We start from the raw sequence: 13,502 nt of genomic DNA, 5'->3' as shown, positions 1-13,502 counted from the left end.
TGTTTGATTCACTAGTCAAGGCGCTTTGATGAATTTTATAATGGTAGCAAAGGGAGCAAGATGCGATGGTAGTGGTGGTTGTATTATCATCCATGGCGGTAGTAGCATTTTTTTTTTATACCATATGGGCTTTTCACGGGAATTTATGGGCTAAATGGGATACTTTTTGGGGTACCTCCTATCTCAAAGCCCACCCGCTAGGAAACCGTTGCTCCGAGTGAGAAAGCCCAACCTACACTCGGACCGTGGACAGGATTCGAACCCGTGCGCTTGGAGACCCCTCGGACCCCAAAGCATGCATGGTTCATATAAGCAGTAGTAGTAATAGCAGCAGCAGTAGTAGTAGTAGTAGTAGTAGTAGTAGTAGTAGTAGTAGTAGTAGTAGTAATAGTAGTAGTAGTAGTAGCAGCAGCAGCATCTGCAGCAGCAACAGCAGCAGCAACAGCAGCAGCAGCATCAGTAGAAGTAGTAGTAGTAGTAGTAGTAGTAGTAGTAGTAATAGTAATAGTAGTAGTAGTAGTAGTAGTAGTAGTAGTAGTAGTAGTAGTAGAAGTAGTAGCAGAAGCAGTAGCAGCAGCAGTAGCAGCAATAACAGAAGCAGCAATTGTTTTTGTATTAATAATACTAATAATAACACCACCACCACCACCACCAACAATAACAACAACAATTGCAATAATAATAGTTATACTAATAATAATAATAATAATAATAATAATAATAATAATAATAATAATAACAATAACAATGATAACAAAGGTATGTTCTGCGGAGGTGGAATGAAGGATCGGGTTTGATAACAATAATCTTCACCATCTCATTACTTTTCTTCTCCACTTCTCGTTTTTCTTGTTTTATTTTATTTTATTATTTTTTTTTTGTACTTGATTCATTATCAGAAGGGGAACCTTGATGAGATCTCGCTTTGTGTCTTTTACACTTTCTGTTATTTGATATTTTCACCCGATAGCCTCCCCTCACTATTTTCTTTATTGTGTTGTGTGCTTCCTTTCCATTCGTATCATTCTTTCACCAATACTTGTTTATCATACTTTCTCATTAGCTTTCCATCTCTCATTCGTTTTCATAGTCTCTCTCTCTCTCTCTCTCTCTCTCTCTCTCTCTCTCTCTCTCTCTCTCTCTCTCTCTCTCTCTCTCTCTCTCTCTCTCTCTCTCTCTCTCTCTCTCTCTCTCTCTCTCTCTCTCTCTCTCTCTCTCTCTCCTTCCATCTTCAATAGTTTTCTTTCAGCATCAGCAGCATCTCCTGTACTGTTATGATCTGAAATACGAGTAAGCTCCTACCTTTTGACTCTTGAATGTTTAGGTCCCTCTTAAAGTGAATGAGTGGTTACTAAGTTCTGGGCGTTGTTGTGGTGCGACCACTCAAGCCTCCAACTGCATTCATATTATTGCAGAAATGTCCATGCGGTGTAAAAACGATTCCTGAAATTATCCGAGAAATTTTACTTTTCCTCCTTTCATTCATGTATGGAAGGAGATGCTGGAAGGGAGACGGGAAAAGGGAGAGCCACTGCTGTCAACTACGTAAATCTGGTTCCATTCACAAAAGTGCAACAGGTTCAAAGGAATCGTTGTTCTGCGTACATGAATGAATAAGTGAAAGGTCTATCTCTTCCGTGTTTAAAGTCAACGATCCAGACATGAGTAATAAAATGACGTGCGATAAGTGGATGCTGAGGACAGATTACCGAGGCATTTGTTATAATAAAGCGTGAGGCCGTGGGAAGAGGCGTGACAGGTGAGGTGGGAGGAGGTGGGCGTGGCCAGCCAAGCTCCTCCCACAACCGCCGTCCTACAGGCTGCCTCGTCAGTGATTCTCTCGCTGTCGCCAGAAGAGGACGTGGGCTTGCCTTCTCTGTAACCAGTGAAAACTTATCCAAGTGACTTTAGCTTTTGATCCTCACTCAAGATGTTCTCAAAATTGAATATATAGAAAATAGTAAGTTTGGCAAACAGTTTTACGTTTGTTTGTCTCAAGTTTATGACTTTTAGTCTCGCACTGAAGGAGTTGTAATTGTGTGCGCGTCTGGCTGCACCGACACACACCTGGAGGCTCAAGACACACCTGAAAATTCATACACACTTGGAATTCACATCTGCGAGGCACCGGTGTCCACTCTTGATTGCCTTCCGAACTGTGAGTTGCGGCCCTCCCTGCACCAAGGCGTCGCTTGTAATTACCCATCATGTATGGCTTGAGTGACAGGCCAGGGCCGGGTGACTCCCCAGCGGCGGGCGCACCTCATCTGTTGTCACTGGCTGGTGTGGCAACCTATTGCCGTAAAGTGCTGGCTCATTAATTTTCAATTTTCTGCCAATGGGTAAAATTTTTTTTGACTACATCATACCGTGGCCCTTGCCTTGATGTTTACGTGCGGTAGTTTTTCCCACATTACTCTCCCTGATTTATACAGCAGATTGTTTTATATTATTTTCATTTTATGTGATCTTGTAGTATTTATATTGTTTATAATTGCATCTTGTCTTTTCGTTGAGTTTTGAAATGCTTCCCTCTCCTTCTTACCTTTATTGTTTGGCGGAGTAAATCGGATACATACACTGTTTTCATCTCTTCACAAATCACTGCCATTTATTTTGCTTTTTGAATTGAAACTTAGCTTTTCCATTGAGTCAGTGATTATTTCCCCTTTCTCCCTTCTCCGTTTCTTTCAGTATTCTCTTTATCCCTAAATCGTATCAGGACTTTTGCACAAGTTCCGAGATACTTATTGCGTATTTTATCTGTTTATGCCCAGTCGGCAGACCGCAAGTAGGAAGGTGTCGGCTCTTGAGTGAGTGGATTACAGCTGAGAGTGTTTGTGTGTTGGCCGATAAGAGGGGGCTGTGTATCACTTGGCTAAGCTTCTTTTTTTTACCCAAGGGGACGAAAATCTATACGCGCGAGCCACGGAAATCTGAGCGTTGGCCTTGAATGATGAATGTTGATCTCCTTCCTGTGACCAAAAGATAAATAGACCGATTCTTTATCCTTCATTGATATTTGTTGGTGTTCTTGAAGTTCAGTATATTTTTTTTCTTTTCATTTTTCTTCAAAGATTGTTTTTTGTGTTTTTTTTTCCTTTTGTTGATTTTTTTATTCGTGTTCCTGTTTTTCTTCTTCTTTTTTTCTTATTGTTATTAGCATTATTGTTATTATTCTTTTCGTCTTCTTTTTCTCCTTCTTCTGCTTCTGTTTCTTCTTCTTCTTTTACTTCTTCTTTTACTTCTTCTTCTTTACTCCTTCTTGTTCTTCTTATTCTCCTTCTTCTTATTCTTATTCTTATTCTTATTATTATTCATCGTCTTCTTCTTCTTCTTCTTCTTCTTATTATTCTTCTTATTATTCTTCTTCTTCTTCTTCTTCTTCTTTCTTCCTGTTCTTGTTCTTTTTATTCTTCTATTTCTTTTCTTGTCCTTGTTCTTGTTGTCGTTGTTCTTCTTCTTCTTCTTCTTCTTCTTCTTCTTCTTCTTCTTCTTCTTCTTCTTCTTCTTCTTCTTCTTCTTTTGTATACTCCTTCCTGTTCTTGTTCTTCTTATTCATATTCTTCTATTTCTTTTCTTGTCCTTGTTCTTGTTGTCGTTGTTCTTCTTCTTCTTCTTCTTCTTCTTCTTCTTCTTCTTCTTCTTCTTCTTCTTCTTCTTCTTCTTCTTCTTCTTTTCTTCTTCTTCTTCTTCTTCTTCTTCTTCTTCTTCTTCTTCTTCTTCTTCTTCTTCTTCTTCTTATTCTTATTCTTCTTCTTCTGCTTCTTCTTCTTCATTTTATACTCCTTGTTTTTTTCTTGTTCTTCTTGTTTTTCTTGTTCTTGTTCTTGTTCTTCTTGTTCTTCTTCTTCTTCTTTTTCTTCTGCCTTTTACTTCCTCCCTCTCTCTGGCCTTTATTTTTCCTCCTCTACTAAATCTTCACACTCCTCCTCGGCTTTTCATCTCTTTGAGGGATGAAGACCTAAATACCCATTCTTCTGTCTCCTCTTTTACAAACGACTGATATATTTTTCTCTTCACAAACACCAATATTTCATAACTTTTCCATTTTTTCACATTATTTTACTCTCGCTGCAAAACACTAGAGGTAATTTCATTTTGCCTCTTGGAACGTGCGTGAAGTGAGTAAACGTGTGTGTGTGTGTGTGTGTGTGTGTGTGTGTGTGTGTGTGTGTGTGTGATGTTCGTATTTCATTGTGGCTTTGGGTTGTGGTCAGTTGTTCCCTTCACGTAAGCAGTAGATAAGCTTGTAACTTTTAATCGCCTGGGTTTCTCCATAGAGGCATTTGCGATCATAATGGAAAAAGTATAGAAGTTACAGTAAGCCCTCAGATCGACACGTGGCAGTCCCCGTATGAAACACATCTACATACATCCAATTGTTGTCACTATCCATAAATAGGTCTAATCTTCTTATAAAACTGTTTCATTGTTCAGCACTAACGTGATTACTGAGCCTCTTACATTCGTGTACCATTATTTGAAGACCAATTTTCCTATTTCTTTTATCTAACTTTATCAAGCTTTAACCCATTATTTCTTATTTCAACCTATTATCTATTACAGGCCACGCATAGGTCATCAATCAGGTCATCATGCATGTTTTTTTGTTTTTTTGTTTTGTTTTTTTCATTTTGAGTACAGAATCTTGATTGAACTCTCGGTAGAATCACGAAAATCTGTTTGCGATCACCACCTATTGCCATTAGAGCTTGTTAAACTCTGCACAAATGGAGACGAATGAACGTTTGGGAATACAGTTCATTTGTGTAGCTGAAATTGCTCCATTTATTCTGTTTGTATTTGTGACGAACATGTTCTGTGACATTACCGTGTTGCAAGTTTCACGGTGATGAAATTAACCTTTAACTTTACGCGTGTGTGTGTGTGTGTGTGTGTGTGTGTGTGTGTGTGTGTGTGTGTGTGTGTGTGTGTGTGTGTGTGTGTGTGTTCGAAGAAGTGAGTGAGGGAAAGAACTGATTTCCACAATAGTCTCCTTTAACTTGCATAGCTTAGTTTTGACACAAATATATTAAGTTTTAGATTAATTGCCTGAGAGAATGAAAAGTTGATATCGTTACGTGAGAGAGAGAGAGAGAGAGAGAGAGAGAGAGAGAGAGAAATAATTAGAGGATCACAAATCTTCCCTTTTGGTGGCCTGCTTTCCGTTACCAAGCTCCGCCCAGATGTGGTTTTTTGTCCCGCCCTGGAGACCCACTGACCTCACAGGGACCAGGATAAGACTCGCTCATCTCTCAGGGCAAGACTCACTCACTTCTCAGGACAAGACTCACTCATACAATTCGCATCTTACCTCACACCATTATATTACTGATTAAATCCGTGATATCGTTCATGTAGAGAAAGTATCGTTGAATGTTAATAGTGTTATTTAGTTGTGTTTGTTACAGGCTTGCATTTCTAAACTCTTTGTTCTCTCAGATGTATTTTCAAAGAACTGAGATTAATATTCACGTTCTCATGGATAATCTTTGTTTCGCTGATGCAGAATTCTTTTATTTAGCTCTTCACTACCATGACGCATTTTCACATTTATTTTACTTACTATTTGGTGATTTTATAGAGATTCATAAACTTAAGTAAGGGATTGAAATAGTGAAGACTCTGGCCATTAATCTTCTGACTCCCTTAGACCTTTGCTAATGTCAATGAAATCGTCTAATCGTACACAAATCTCATGATAAAAATGCGTCCCAGTATTGAAGGAGTCAACTATCAGGAAAGTAATGAACGCACTCTTGGAGACTCACTAACGTTCACTGGATCCTATAGAAAATAGTTAAAATTTGACGAACCACTGACATGATTTAGATGCTGAGTCAAGTTCTCTCGAAAGGTATATTTTTTTTCTCTCCTTAATGATAATGAATCGTTGCTGAGCTCTCACCAGCTTCATGAAAACAGCCGAGCATTTTAGTAATTTCACTTGATCTGTTGAAAGTACAAGTAGTTGATATTAGACGGTAGGAAGTTTGGCTAGAAGTACCATAATATTTTTGCCCACACGAGAGCACTTAAACTCAGGCCTAAGTATTGAATTACTACCAGGGATCAACTGATGTGCCTCACGTACAATGCCAAACACTCTTAGAAACACTTGTAGTATTTCCCATCTATCATTATATTTTCGATTAAACAACAGCATCTACCAATAACTGAACATCATCGAAAATTGGCAAGGAAGAAATTAGCCTTAAATTCCTACTATTTCACAACTTTTCTCACGTTTTAGTGGAAGAGGGAACATTTACAACGAGTCAGTATCAAACGTCGTGAAGTAAAATGTAAGTGGCTATTGTCATCCATCCACTCGCTTATTCATTCGCTCAGTTAAGGGATATATGTATTACTCTCCTCCGGCGCTGAGGTCCTTCCCTCGTTACGTAAGAAGCGACTCCAGCCACGCCTCGCTGTCCTGCGGCTGACCTTTTGCTGCATGAGAAGTCGTGAAAGGCAAGACTCCCGCTATTCGAAATTAAAAGTGTCATTGAGAGCAACTCGAGCGGTGGGGGACGTGAGCGCTCAGAATTGACTGATTACGAGACTGACAAGCAAGCAGACAAACAGACAGACAGACAAACAGACATGCATACAGGAAGATAAATATACAGGTAGACAGACAGAAAAATAGACAAATGAACAGCCAGACAGCAAATAAATACACATAATAGGCAGACAGACATATAAAGAATGAAATTGATAGACAGATAGAAAGACAATCAATAGATAAGCAGACAAATACAGACAGACAGACCGACTTCATAGACAGGCAAATTGTTAAACACAGATATTGATGTAAAGAAACAGAGATCCAGACAGACAGACAGACAGACAGACAGACAGACAGCCAGACAGACAGACAGACAGAGAGGCACTTCTACTTAGATGGCCAGACAAGAAAGAGAATTATGCTAAGAGGTCTGAAAACTTCTACAATGAAGACATTACATAATCATTTCTATCTCCACGTTCATTTCCTATTACATTCATTTTGTACCCCCTTAGCTCTCAAACACACACAAAGAGAGAGACAGACAGACAGACAGAGAGAGAGAGAGAGAGAGAGAGAGAAACAGACAGACAGACAGACAAACAGATAGACAGACAGACAGACAGACAGACAAACAGACACAGAGAGAGAGAGACAGACAGACAGACAGACAGACAGACAGACAGACAGACAGAGAGAGAGAGAGAGAGAGAGAGCCCTGAGGTGTGTGGGAGCAGCAGGTGTCATGGCTACCGGGCATAATGAGCCTAATACCTGCCATCACGGGACAAAACTGACGATGGTCCTGCAATTTTGGCGTCATTAACCACGCGGCAGTAGAGGTCCTCCCAGCGGCGCCGTAACTAACACTAATCGACCACAAACTTGCAGACTTTGAATGGGTAACTTCCACAGACCGAGGGACGAAGAGAGAGAGAGAGAGAGAGAATCTATGTAAAGGTGTGTATCAAAATATCATGTGTTTGAAAGACATGAAATAGAGATAGAAATAGGTAGGACGACACAGTCAAACAGACAGAGAGAGACAAACAGACTGACAGACAGACAAAGGGAGGTGTAACAAATATTTCCATAAAAAATACTGGAAACCTTGCTTGCGTTCTGCAGGAGTATTCTTCTTATTCCATTTCATTTGTTTCTGTGAGGCTGATGTACCGTAAGTGAGCCTGCGAGGTACATTCACCGTTTAGCTTGCCGCACCCCTTCCCCATTGTGTGTTGCGTTTTCCCTCAGCCTCTAAGTCTTCTGATCCGCTGACAATCTCCTTACAAAATATGATTCCAAATCGACTTGCAAGCTAAAAATTGATGGGAAAACACCAAACAGAAGAGAAAACACGATAAACTTTCATCTTGTATGGAAAAGATTCGAAAACAGATCAACTTGAAAAATTCTTCATCTCAATGCCTCTCGTTTGCAGTCCAATAGCGTCCTTTAAGATCAATTCACTCAAGGAGAACATCAGTAGAAAAGGGAAAGGTGTTTTGTGGACGCCTTTATTGCAAAACGACAAAGAAGGTATTGCTAACGTGTACTTCGTCTGCTGATACTGCTAGCTAATAATTCAGTAAAAAATAGGATTTTAGTGTATAAGAAATATTCTTATAAAAACAGTGAACCATTGAGCAATTAAGGAGTTTTCATATACAGATTCGGTGCGCTTCAACATAACGAACATACAACACTCAAGGAAAAGCCCAACAGAAAAGAGCGACCATAGTGTGCGGTGAGTCTTGTTGCAGGAAATACCCACTTCAAATAATGAGGGCAACAAATTATTTATTCAACGAGTCAGGATCTTTCTCTTGTACTTGTTGTTGTTGTGCGCCGGTACACTTCAACAACAACCGCCGCCAAAAAATCATTAACAGCAAAAGAAATCACAGAGCCTGAACTAGTATGTGTTACAGCAACTTTACCAAAGACAAAAGATTAATTAATCAATTAGCACACACACAATTTCCAATATCCTGAAGTACTTCAAACATCAAAGCCACTCGGGAAACAACCAGGGAAAAGAAGTTCAGTGTGTGGCAGCAATATCTGACAAGAAATAAGCTATTAACTAATCATTCATTCAGCTGCTCAGGATCTCATCCTTGTATTTCCTACGTGTACTTTCAAAACATCAAGCTACTCAAGGGAAACACCAACAGCAAATAGAAAATACTGAAGATCTCTCCCACTCTCTCCGTATCGTGTTCCGTGTATCCGCAGGGGAGGAGGCGAGGCACAACGGATGCTACCAGTAAATATTGACACCTGGAGCTACTCACGCCCCTCTTCACCCGTTGATGCTCCAATAAATCTCTGGGGAACCTTGAAAAATCTGTCTGTGTAAATCAAAGCCGATGTACTGTAGGGTTGTTTTTTTTAAGTGTGCAAGCAAGCAAAGACTTTTTATTAGTGAATTATTATTTTCCATAACCGATGCCAGACGGTAAGAAAGAGTATGTTACATTTACGTCCTCATATTGTTTTCACGAATTCAAAAACAGAAGTAAGGTTAATGACTTTCCTTAGTAGCTATTTAGAAGAGAATAAAAAAAATCAGAATCCCTTAACGTAGAGAATGCAGATGATTTCCGAAAGATGCTACAAAATAAAGAGATAGAGAGCAGTATCTCTAACTAGATTCTTTGCTATTTACAAAGAAAATTACTTTCATCTTTTATGGAGATTTCAAAATATTCCAAACAAACAGATTGACTGCAGATTGAAAAAAAATTCATTCTTTTCGTGGAAATTCAAAGAAGTAAAGAATTCCCTCCTCCTCGATGAATAGACTTTTTTTTCTTTGAGGGAACGTATACACTTTCTCTGCTTTCCTCACAAGCGAGCTCCTTCATACCTGAGAGGCGTCCTTTGCCATCTCTCCTCCTCTCTTCAGAACCACACAGTACGTCTTGAAATTCCACAATGCATTTTAAATATTGCGTTTTCCTGACTGTTGTATCTCTTTTTAATAAAAGACGCAGACACAAACACTGTATATAAGGAGGTGGTCTTACTGCTGGAAGTGTTGCCTCTCAAATATTGTGGCTGATATTCAGAGAAAGACTTTCCTTTGCTTAACACTTATGATGCACACACACACACACACACACACACACACACACACACACACACACACACACACACACACACACACACACACACACACACACACACACACACACACACACACACACACACACACACACACACACACACACACACACACACACACACACACACACACACGTACCTCGTTGCGTTATTGTACACCAGTCGTCTTGTATTTCAGTTATTCGAACGCTCCTTTGTTGAGTGTGTGTGTGTGTGTGTGTGTGTGTGTGTGTGTGTGTGTGTGTGTGTGTGTGTGTGTGTGTGTGTGTGTGTGTTTGAATGGATGAGTTGGTAATTCCTGAAGTTGTTTGCCTTGTAAGCATCAGGTGCATAAACAGACAAACGAAAATAGAAGTAATTATCTTTTTTTTTCCTGTTTTTCTCCTGTACCTCATTTCCATTGGGTAATTCGTATTTTCAGCCGGAGAGTTGTTAGGAAAAACGAAACATTTTCCCTTGAGCTTTCCTTCTATCACTTTTATTGAGATCTTTACTCAGTTACTTACATACTGCAGAAAAGAAAAGAATATGAAAACTATGAAAAAGCGCATGTATTTATTAAAGAAAAAAAATAGTAAAAATACCTGTATTCACTTTGGCTCTCCCTTCTTTACGTTCCACAAAAGTATAAGAAGAATGAAGAAAACTACTAAAGGCAATGTATCTTTTTTTTTTTTTTATTCTTTGCTCAGTTATTCATATTCCATAGAAGGCAAAAAAAAAAAGGTAAATGCATCTTTTTATTCTTTACTTAGTTATCTATATTCCAGAGAAAAAAAGAACGAGAAAAGAAAATAGTAAAGATACATGTTCATTATTCCTCTATACTGGTTTACTCGCCGGGAAACAAACAAAAGAATGAAAGATAGTAAAAGAAAATATATTTGCTATTTCTCTATTCTCTACTCGCTTATTTGAATTCCACAGAAAATTAAACCTGGAAATGTTGCAGCCAAGGAAGTTCTATTTATTCATTCACGCATTCATCGGTTTACACACATTTCCTACCATTCTCTGTCCACGTAGCGCGTCCTTGAGAGCATCGTGAATTAGTTGTAATAATTATTTCCTATCATTTTCATGTGTTGGAAAGGAAGCTCACCGTGGGAGTGGACATGGCATGGGCTAATCAAGCTTCACTGAGCACCTGAATGGGTAATCAACACGCTTATTACCGAAGTCCCTGCCAGGTAAATTAAAGCAGATCAACAGGCCTGACAACTTCCGGGGCGATGATTATGTTCGAAATGTTTGATTGGCAGCTTTCCATCATTCATTGTTTTGTCGTTGTTAAGGAAGTCTCGCGAATGGATGTGGTTTTGGTAAGGGTTAGTAAATGTTGGTACTAGATTTGATCTTGCACTTGCAGAATAAATTTGAAAGGCGAGAGGACGTTAAAAAGATAAGTGAAGATAAGCTTAGATCTCTTCGTGGTCTGGGAAAATTTAGAAGAAAACACAAGACTTGACACTTAGATGAGATGACACTTAGTTCCCTGTCGATCTTAGGAAAAATTATCAAAGTAGCTATAGAAAAGAAAAAAGGTACAAAATCAACATTTCCTCGCAACCTTCGTCAAGAAAAAGAAAATGGGGGAACGGTCACTGAAGATCATAGACATTGTTATATAATTTTTTCGCGCCAAATTCCAGGATAATAATACCTCCACTTTTCTCCCATCCTTTTTTTTTTCACTTTTTTCCTCTCCGTTCTCCTCCCTTCCTCCCTATACTTACCCTCCCAATCTTCTCTAATTCTCTCTCTCTCTCTCTCTCTCTCTCTCTCTCTCTCTCTCTCTCTCTCTCTCTCTCTCTCTCTCTCTCTCTCTCTCTCTCTCTCTCTCTCTCTCTCTCTCTCTCTCTCTCTCTCTCTCTCTCTCTCTCTCTCTCTCTCTCTCTCTCTCTCTCTCTCTCTACTTCTATCAGCTCCTCACTTGCTCTCCCATCATTCCAAATTCACCATCTCTACTCCATGTGTTGTTATCATAATTTTCCCCCCACGCGTATCTTTCTTCCTTCTTCCCCTCCATTTCCCTCACATTACCTCTCCATTTTCCCTTCCCTCACTCCTTGCCTCTCCTTTCCTCCCTCTGAACGCCAATTCTACATTCTGCATATTTTACCTTCACTTTCCTAACTTTTCTCCTTGTTCTCATTTTTTCATTTTGTCTGACATGTTTTTTTTCTGTTTTTATTTTTTTTTTTTTTTTCTCTCTTTATCGATGTGTTGTTGTTTTTTTTTGTTTTTGTTTCCTGTACAACCGATTCTGTGTATCTGAAGCTTCACGAGTTTTATTTCTTCTCTTCCTCTTCGTTTTAAAACTTTGTGTAAGGATCCATGCTGTTTCTCTTCTCTTCTCTTACTTTCTTTCTTTTTCTTTTTTTCTTTCTTTCTTTCTTTCTTTTCTTTCTTTTCGTGTTTCTTACTTTTTTTTTTTTACTTTGTTCCTTTATTCGTTTTTGTTTTTTTATCCTTCTCTTTCTCGCTTCCTTCTTTCCTTCACTCTTTTTTCTTTTATTGCTAATTTTGTTTTTGCTTGTCTTTGCTCCCTTCACTCATTGTATACATTTCCCTTTCTTTCTTCTTGCATGTTCTTCCCTTCCATGTTTTAGCTCTCCCTTCTCACCACATCCTCTCTCCTTCATTCATTTATTCCCGCTCTCCCTCCCTACCTTCCTCGCTGCCTCCCTCCCTGCCTCTCTTCCTTATAACCGTCAAAAGTTAAAATTGCTCTAACCAGCGGTAGAACACAATATTTGCTTTTCTTACTTAATTGCTTTCACTTTCAGAAATTAGTATTGCATTGTGTCAAAAAGAGCAAATCCTAAATTCTATACTCGGGATTTTTCGTTGATCTTTTTTTTTTTTCATTCTTTTGTAACTTTAGAATGAAAGGACAAATAAAAGATGAAAGAAAAGGACAAATTAAAAACTCTCCTGTGAAAGAACGGAAAGAAAAATTCGTGTAAGGATCTACGTGATAATAAACAGGAGTTGAAAAATAATGATAATTGGATAACGGGACACTGTTTTTATTTACCGTTATTATCCTCTCTCTCTCTCTCTCTCTCTCTCTCTCTCTCTCTCTCTCTCTCTCTCTCTCTCTCTCTCTCTCTCTCTCTCTCTCTCTCTCTCTCTCTCTCTCTCTCTCTCTCTCTCTCTCTCTCTCTCTCTCTCTCTCTCTCTCTCTCTCTCTCTCTCTCTCTCTCTCTCTCTCTCTCTCTCTCTCTCTCTCTCTCTCTCTCTCTCTCTCTCTCTCTCTCTCTCTCTCTCTCTCTCTCTCTCTCTCTCTCTCTCTCTCTCTCTCTCTCTCTCTCTCTCTCTCTCTCTCTCTCTCTCTCTCTTGACACCTTTCTCTCTCTCCCTCGTCTCATCCCCTACATCCCCTCGTCTCATCCCCTACATCATTACCCTTCTTCCTTTACTTCACTTCTCTCTTATTCTTTATATAAACCTCCTCCTCCTCCTCCTCCTCCTCCTCCTCCTCCTCCTTCTCTTCCTCCTCTTCCTCCTTTCATTCTATCTTAGCCTCCTTTTCTCTCCTCACGTCTTTGCTTCATTGCCTGTGCCATTTCCTCCTTCGTTTTCCTTTCTTTTCTTTTGTTTTCTATGATTCTCTTTTTTCTTGTCCATAGTTTCGCTTCCTTCTGTTTTTCTTGTTTCCTTTTCTTCACATACTTCCTGCTTTTCATTTTTTTTTTTATTTCTTCACTGGTTCTTCCCATCTTTTCCCTCTTTTTATTGTTTTTTTTTTTTTTTTTTTTAGTTTCTCACTTATCCATCTTTCCCTTCTTCTCTTACTCTCTCCTCCATCTATCGTTTCGTCCATTCCTTTCATTCTTTCTTTCCTGACTTTCTC

The 13,502-nt window shown here is 39.1% G+C and overlaps 1 protein-coding gene across 3 annotated transcripts in view; it reads left to right on the top strand.

The window, feature by feature from the left end:
- Window positions 1-1,684: 1,684 nt before the first annotated feature.
- The window catches only part of LOC123500032 (galanin receptor type 2-like), a 120,792-nt gene continuing 108,974 nt past the window's right edge, over window positions 1,685-13,502 (top strand). For all 3 annotated transcript variants that reach the window (XM_045248646.1, XM_045248647.1, XM_045248645.1), the window contains exon 1: window positions 1,685-1,960. The gene's annotated coding sequence lies outside the window, so the exon portion shown is untranslated. The remainder of the gene's footprint in view (window positions 1,961-13,502) is intronic.

Source organism: Portunus trituberculatus, chromosome 50, assembly GCF_017591435.1.
Source record: "Portunus trituberculatus isolate SZX2019 chromosome 50, ASM1759143v1, whole genome shotgun sequence".
Lineage (NCBI taxonomy): Eukaryota > Metazoa > Arthropoda > Malacostraca > Decapoda > Portunidae > Portunus > Portunus trituberculatus.
The sequence above is the reverse complement of the archived record's forward strand: the minus strand, read 5'-3'. Positions and strand labels throughout refer to the sequence as shown.